The sequence below is a fragment of the Vombatus ursinus genome, unplaced genomic scaffold (genome assembly GCF_900497805.2).
Source record: "Vombatus ursinus unplaced genomic scaffold, bare-nosed wombat genome assembly UNPS02015066.1, whole genome shotgun sequence".
NCBI classification, from domain to species: Eukaryota; Metazoa; Chordata; class Mammalia; order Diprotodontia; family Vombatidae; genus Vombatus; species Vombatus ursinus.
Genome location: NW_020954844.1, coordinates 2,821,044 through 2,829,675, shown reverse-complemented (window position 1 = coordinate 2,829,675; position 8,632 = coordinate 2,821,044). Strand labels below are relative to the sequence as shown.

The 8,632-nt window shown below is 36.9% G+C and overlaps 1 pseudogene; it reads right to left on the bottom strand.

The window, feature by feature from the left end:
• Positions 1–325: 325 nt before the first annotated feature.
• On the bottom strand, positions 326–3,710 carry LOC114031111 (annotated as a pseudogene).
• Between the last annotated feature and the right edge of the window lie 4,922 nt (positions 3,711–8,632).

Below are 8,632 nucleotides of genomic sequence, written 5' to 3'. Positions count from 1 at the left end.
ATACCCCATGTGGGGAGACAGAGAAGAGAAGAAGAGAGGAGAGGAAAGGAGAAGAGAAGAGAGGGGAGTAAAGGGAAGGAGGAGGGAGGGGAGGGGAAGGGAAAGGAAGAGAGGACAAGCTGAGTTGGCCAAGTGGAAATAACCAGCTGGAACCTCATTGGGGAAGATCAGACTACTTACAGGTTGTGGTTTGTCCATTTTTCTTGAAGAGGACCATGACATCATGATAATGACATGACTTGCAAATGAATTGAATCTGAGGGAGAAAGGGCTATGCAAAGTCCTAAATGGAAGTAGAGAAAGGAGAAAGAAGGAATGCTGCTGCTCAATGCCATCTAAAGAAAAGTTTGTGGTGGTGGGTCAGTATGAAGGAGGCAGGACTCTGCTTGCAGGCCAGCTGCTGACTGAGGGCTTGATGGTCAGTAGGTCTGTTGCTGCAGCACAGCTGTAACTCCCAAAGCTGTAAGGTGATTTTCTCCATGGTGCAGCTGACCAAGGACTCTTCGATGGAGTATCCTGAAAGACTAAGAAAACCAAGGCCAGAATTTCTTTCTTGAAGAGTTGACAAGATCTCTTCGAGGCTGGCATAGCTAATTTTAGGGGTGTATGAGGGAATGGATACATCCACATTTTAGTTACCTGAAAGGTTATTAATTAGCTTCTTGGATAGCAATGTCTTAAGGCTATAGCAAAAGAAAGAAAGCAGAGAAGAATGGAGGTTTGGTGTTGGTCTTTAAGAAGCTATCCTTGAAGTTTTCTCCATCACTCCTCCTAGTTGTCTTCTGGGATGTCTGGTTTCCATTACCTCCATGAATGAGCAGGTCACTTCCTCATAGTGGTTCTGGATTTTTTCATTGAAAAAATTCTAATTTAAAGTTTATAAGAGGCCTAGATTCTTAAAATCTAGCCACTGCTCAGATTCTTACAATCTAGCCAATAGCTCACTAATGTTCAGACTCCTTCAGAGTCTGCCCAATATGACGGATGTTCTGGTAAACCTTATCTTTGACTGAAAAAAAAAAGTTTTTAAGAAATCAAAATATTATTTTAAAGAAGCTGTGTGGGGTGTTAGTTAAGAAAATGAATCTTTTTCTTCCTTCAAACTTGGGGTGAATTGGTTGAATATTCCAGGTGAATGCCTAAGATTTCATACAAAGAATGCAAATGTAATTGTCCAGATTAATATAAGGGGAAATAGAATACTTAAATAAACTTATCTTAAAAGGAGAAATTAAACAAGCCATCAGTGAGCTCCCTATGAAAAAATCCAAAGCACTAGATGGATTTACATTTTCTTGAATAGTATCAACTTGCTCAGAACAACAGTAGTCCCAACTTGACTGGGCAATGATCACAAGAGTGTTTTTGTACAGTCTTTCACAACTGATCATCTTTACATTACTTTTGCTGTGTAGACAGTTCTTTTGGTTATGCTCACTTCACTTTTCATGAGTTCATATAAGTAACTCTTCTCAGATTTTTCTGAAACCATCTTGTTCATCATTTCTTATAGCACAATAGCATTCCATCACAATGTACCACAACTTGTTTAGTCATTCCCCAATTGATTGACTTCCCCTCCATGGCCAATTCTTTGCCACCATGAACACTAAAAAAAGAGCTGTTATAAATACTTTTGTACAAATAGGTCCTTTTCCCTTTTTTTTGATTTCCTTGGGATATAGACCTAGTAGTGCTATTGATGGGTCAAAAATTATGCACAGTTTTATAGATGTTTGGGCATAGTTCCAAATTGTCTTCAGAAAAGTTAGACTAGTTCACAAGTCCATCAACAACGCATTACAATTTTTCCACAACTTCTCTCAAATTTGTCATTTTCCTTTTCTGGCATGTTAAAAAATCTAACAGGTGTGAGGTGGTATCCCTAGAGTTGTTTTAATTTGCATTTCTCTAATCAGTAGTGATTTAGAGCATCTTTTCATGTGACCATTGGTAGCTTTGACTTCTTGTTAAAACTGTCTGTTCGTATCATTAGATCATTTATCAACTGAAGAATGGTCATTTTTATGAATTTTATGATTTTTTATGAAATTTGGCTACTAATAATAACTTTGATTCCATCTTCTTTTCTGATACACTCACCCTTTTCATTTTTATAAAAGTAATTTTCTTTTATTTTTATTCAAAATAACCAATGATTTATTTTATTTATTATTGTTATTATTTTTAAAACCAATTCCTAGTTCCTTTTTAAGTTCAATGGTTTTCTTACTTTCAATTACATTGATCTCTCCTTTGATTATCAGGAATTGCATTTTGGTGTTCAATTGGGGATTTGTAATTTGTTCTTTTTCTTAGTTTATTGATCTGTTCTTTCTCTATTTTATTGATGTACACATTAAGAGATACAAATTTTCTCATAAGTACTGCTTTGACTGCATCCCACAAATTTTGGTATGTTGTCTTGTTTTTTTTTTTTCATTCTCTTTAATGAAATTGTTGATCGTTTCTGTGGTTTATCCTTCAACCAATTCATTCCTTAGGATTAAATTATTTAGTTTTCACTTAACTTTTAACCTATGCTTCCACAGCCCTTTATTAAATTTAATTTTTAATTTCCATTATGGTACAAAGAGGATGCATTTAATATTTCTATTTTTCTGCTTTTGATCAAGAGATTTTGTGCCCTACTACATGATCAGTTTTTGTTAAGGTGCTATGTACAACTGAGAAAAATATGTAATCCTATGCAATACCATTCAATTTTCTCTAGAATTCTAGTATATCAAACAATTCTAAGATTCTGTTTATGTTCTTGCCTTCTTTCTTGTTTCTTTTATGATTAGATTTATCTAACTCTGAGAGATGAAAGTTAAGGTCTCTCACTGGTATAGTTTTACCATCTATTTTGTTCCTATAATTCAATTTTTTTTTATTTAAGAATTTGGTCTATGCCATTGGATGTATATATGTTTGGTATTGATATTACTTAATTTTTATGGTTCCTTTTAGCAAGAAAGGATTATTAATTGAATTTTTTCCAAATTTCTATCTAAAACAAAGGCATCTCTTTCATTTAGAATTTAGAGAAGCTCCTCAGCATTGGCTCTAGTTTGGCAGTCCTGAGTTTTTGAAGAGCTTAATTTGCTGTTGCTATGCCAGTTTGGTGATAAAACTTGTTTTCCCATATCATTTTCTACCCCTTCTGCTTTTAGGTTTAGACAAAGTCCTTTTGAAGATCAGCTCATCAATGTAATGCTTTGTGAATGTTCTGTAGCTGGCTTCTGCCTCTTATCAGAAGGCACTACTTCATTGTCTCCTTGAATGCTAACAATTTGGGAAGGATTTACCAGAATTAAATCCAATTCTAAGGGGTTTGGGTCCTCTAGTTGATCTTCAAAGACATAAAGGTCATCACTTGACAAATAATGATCTGTATTTGCAAATTTGATAGTGGTAGTGGAAATATCTTTGTCTACTAAAAACAATGTGTTTCCTTGTTGAGATCATGATAGATGGAGCAATATTACATGAGAAAAATAACCTGCATAAATTACAAGCATTATCAAATTCCCAATACTCAATTCCCCAAACAGAGTTTCTTTATCAAACACAATATATGCTGGGATATTGAAAGAGATAAAGAGATCAGGGTGCCTATCAAAATGAACAAAGGCAGGGTTACTGACAAGATATTTTGAACCCATAACTTGGTATAAAGAAGGCAAGAGTGCTTGGTGATCCCCCATGACCCAGGGGTATTTTCAAATAAAGTCTGAAAATCTGAGTTAGAGGACATTCACTAGAATCGTGGTTCATTTTTGTCTGTGTTCCAAAATTCTAAGGCGTTCAGAGTTCTGAAATAGAACCTTAAGCTTGTCAGTGTTCCATAGTAAGAAGTGAAAAAAGGAGCTACAGGAAGAAAATGAGAGGACCCAGAGCAATCTGAACTCTACCATGGATCCTGAAAAGAGCCAAAACTTATTTCCTTGTTTCTTCAAGAACCAGAAGTAGAGAAACTAAACAGAGGCAGTAACAAGGGTCCTGTTCTCTTGTAGGGCACATTATTGGGAACAGGGTCCCTTTGGGGAGGAACTTGTTTACTTCTATCTTTGTATCTACAACATCTAGTATAATGCCTAGAACAGGGTGGAATAGGGATAAGAATGGAACTTTAATTCCATTGTTGTAGGGAACATCCTGGTAAGGAAACTTTCTCTACCAAACCAGGTAAGTATTTTCTTTGCAAATTATAGTCATAAAGAGTTGCCTAATGTATGGATAGAAAAAAATGGCTTATTCAATGATCACTTAGACAGAAGTGTTAGAGGCAGGACTTGAATACAGGTCTTTCTGCTTCTTCTAAGGACAACAAAAGACTCAGAGAAAGCCTTTTCCTTGAACTTCTGCTTTGTACCTCTTACTTGGGGAAAAGTAATGAAAGTAAAACTGTCATTCCTGAAAAGGGCATGTCAAAATAGTACATTATCACTGATTCATCATTTTTGTGCCTTCCCAAACTGAAACACTGGAGACCACTACCCCATGTGTACCGTCATCCCCTATTAGATTATAGGCTCCTTGAGGGCAGTAGTTGCTTTTTTTTCTTTCATGTTTAAATCTCTAGCACTTAATTCCATACTTTGCACATAGTAAATTCTCAATATTTTTTTCACTCATTCATTTACCTATCTATTTCTTAAAAATGTTGTGCCATTGAAAGGGTTTTTCACAGGGATATAGAAGTCCATAAAGTGTGTAGGGGAATAAAAAGGTGGTAGAAGAAAACCATTAGGCAATATCAGCAAAAATATTTTATTATCAGAATTTTATTAATTTTATTAATCAGAATTTTATTATAAGAACACGCCCTTCCCTGCATTTCTGGTTTATCTGAGTCCCATGTCACCTTTTTTTTCTTGATAGCATCCCCATTGCCTTCTCATCTTATTCATGGTTGGACATCAAATTGTACCTCCTGCATCTCATCATCTACTACAAATGGGGCTATCAATGGGTTTACAATCCCCTTTTAAGCAGAGATCATTTACAAGTCACTAAAGTTCAACCTTGTTAAGAACAGAAAGGTATCTCCTCAGACAAGTCCTCTGGCCTATCTTAGCCCCTTTTCCAAGAAATCTGTTCTGGATATAGCTGTCATTATGTTTCCTTCTTCAAATGATTAGAGGGTAATGAGGTGTCAATAGATAATTACAATATTGCTATGCCTTGCTAGGCTAGAAGCTTCTAACAGAGGTAATGGGGTTCTGAGTTAGGGTATGAATCCAATTCCAATGATAATACACCACCTATTCCAACGGGCAAATGAAACCAAAGGATAATGATAATACCTTTCATTGGCAAAGTATTTTTTTATTATTTGCCATTGTTCTGATGCCTTTCTCTGCAACAGATTTGAAAAAAAAAATAGCTTTGAGAGCAAAATTGCAAGCATGAATAATTTGAGCAGTTTAGGTTTGAAAGATAGCCAAGTCTGAAGGATTTACTGTTAGAAAAGTCAGAACAGTACTAATTCTAAGCATCCTAGTCAGCAGTTTTTAAAACAAAACTTGGAGAGTTAGCTGAGTGGCAGCTTGGTATAGACAAAAGAACATTGGCCTTGAAATAAGGACTTCTGGGCTGGAGTCCTAGATCTGCCATTTGCCACCTAGGTAACCTTTAGCAAGTCCTTTTGATTTCTGGGAATTTGTTTCTTCATCTGTAAATTCAAGATCATGTTTCTCGTACTACATATTGAGAAGAGAATGTGATATAAAGCAGAAGTATCAAGCATACTCCCCCACTCACATTGCTATCTGAACCAGATTAAAATATAATTGAGAAATATTTAACAAAATAAATAAAAATAGGCAGCAAGGTAGTGCAGTGGATACAGCACTGGGACACAAGTCAGGGAGATTCATCTTCCTGAGTTCACATCTGCCCTCAGCTACTTACGAGGTATGTGACCCTGGACAAGTCACTTAACACTCTTTCCTTCAGTTTCCTTATCTGTAAAATGAACTGGAGAATAAAATCTCAAACCACTCTGGTATCTTTGCCAAGGAAACCCCAAATGGGGTCACAAAGAGTCAAACATGACTGAAATGACTGAACATTAACAACAAAGCAATATTGATAATATTAATATGTAGTTTTTTTAAGTCAACTTGTGGACACAGGGATTCTTGTGTGTGGTTTGGTATTGAAGTTATCATCAAAGACCAGGGTTCAAGAAGTCCTACCTTTGAAAATTTCAAGCTATGTGGTCATGGACAACCCGTTTAAACTATCTGAACCTCTATCGCCTAATTTGGCAAAGAGAGGAAAAAGTTTTAACTGTCTTGTAGGGTTGTTGTTTGGCTCAAATGTAAAAATTGATATAAACTACTAGAAAAATGATAATTATTTAGCCCCTGGGGGAGTCAGCTTAGAAAGAACCCACATTGCTTCTGAGAATATGGAAAATGTTGGTATATATCATAACTGGTTATGGCCCAAGAATTTAATTTCGATCCATTAAGAAGTGGAAGCTGTGGAAGACACTGTGATGAGCACTTGGATGTGAGAGGACAAAAACAAGGCAATCCCTTTCTCAAAGTGTTTAGAGTCTGGTAGATGGGTTCTAGGTCATAGTACTGGATACCCTTAATACTAGCCTCTGATCTTAAAATAAAGAAATAAAAACAGAACATAACAAAAACATAAATAAAATAACATAAACAGAATATGAATAACATAAAAACACCCACCTAAGTAGCAGAAATAAGTTGGGAGAGTTTTTACTGAATTTTAACTGCTGGTATTACCTATTAGTTGTGGGATGGGGGTCTTAGTTCCTAGATTAGATACCTCATCTGGTTGTATATTGAGATAAATGTGTTGGTTTTATAGAAAAGTCCTCATTCTGAGGGTCAGTTTTTCTGGCACTGATAATCAGTTTGAGGTCCAGCCTTAGTACTGGGTATGGCAGTGGTGGGATGGGGATGGATTGGTGAAGTTATCAAGATGGACTTACCCAGGGCTGTTTAAGACTGGCCACAGAGGACATATGGACCTTTCACTTTTTTTTGATACCAAGTTCAACTGCTGTTTAAACAAGAATTGAATATCAGTTTAAAATGTCCCAGGAGACATGAGTTCCTGGAACTTACAGAGTAAGCAGTAAATTGCCATAACTCTCCCATATTCACCTCCAAACAACCATAAAAATAATACCCCAAAACAAATCCTGGAGCAGCAGAACTGGCAAATAGATGGGGTGAAGCAATCTTTTAGCCCAAGGCACTTGGAAAATGGCCAAGAAAGATCTGCTTCACTTGCACAGGAGAATGCAGTCCAGGACAAGAAGCATCCCGGTAAGCCAGCAGCAAGATCCACCTCACGAAAGCAGTGGGATATCCTGAGCCCCAGTACAGTGGAACAGGCAAACATTAACCCCAGGACTCCTCACATGCCTCAGCTTAGCCAGGGAGATTGACAGATTCCAACTCAAGAATCAAGAATCAGCATGTGCTTCAACATAGCTCCAGGCAGACCATTTCTAGGGACCAGATACCCCTGTGCTTTGGCATAGTCCTGAGCAAACAGGCAATCTTTCCCTGCCAGACAGCTACTGCTTCAGTGTGGCCCCAGGGAAATACAGAAACACCCTACCTCCCTCAGCACACACCAGACACCAGCTCTAGGACCTGGGCTCAGCACCAAGTAAACTCCTATGGCCTTCAACCATGCCATCCACCCTCCACCCCACCTCCTTAGTACCACACCAGACACCAGGGTCCCCCATGGCTTCAGGGCAACATCAGTGCAGCACCAGGTCAATAGCTACGGCCTGCAGCCCCTGGCACGAGAAGCCTGAGACAAGATCCAATCCACCTTGGGAACAGAGATCAAATTTAAAAGAAAGGAAAAATGCCCCAGAAGTTGAGCAAACAACAACAACAACAAAAACAAAATGTGACCATAGGAAGTTATTATGGTGACAGGGAAGATTAAGTCATAAACTCAGAAGAGGACAGCAATGCTGAAATATACCTATGGGCAAAACCCCAAAGAAAAATGGGAAGTATTCTCAAGCCCAGAAGGAACTCATAGAAGAGCTCAAAAAAAGAGCTTAAAAATCATATAAAAGACGTAGAAGAAAAAAATGGGGAAAGAAGTGAGAGTGATCCAAAAGAATTATGACAAGAAAGAGAGTTAACAACTTGGAAAAAAGAAATATCTACTTAAAAAGTGGAATTGATCAAAGGGAAAAGGAGATACAAAAATCCATTGAAGCAAACAATTCCTCAAAAAGTACAATTGACCAAATGGAAAAGGAAGTACAAAAGCTAACCGATGAAAACAACTCCATAAAAATTAGAATTCAGCAAGTAGAAGCTAATGACTCCACAAGAGATCAAGAATTAATCAAACAAATTCAAAAGAATGAAAAAAAATAAAAGAAAATGTAAAATAATTCATTGGAAAAAAAACTGATCTGGGGAATAGATCCAGGAGAGAATGTCAGGATGATTTGACTACCTATAAAGCTATAGTTGAAAGGAGGATCTGGACAGCATCTTTCAAGAAATTATTAAGGAAAATTGCCCTAATATCCTGGATAAAGAGAGCAAAATAGGTATTGAAAGGATCTATCAATCATCTCAGGAAAGAGATACCAAAATAA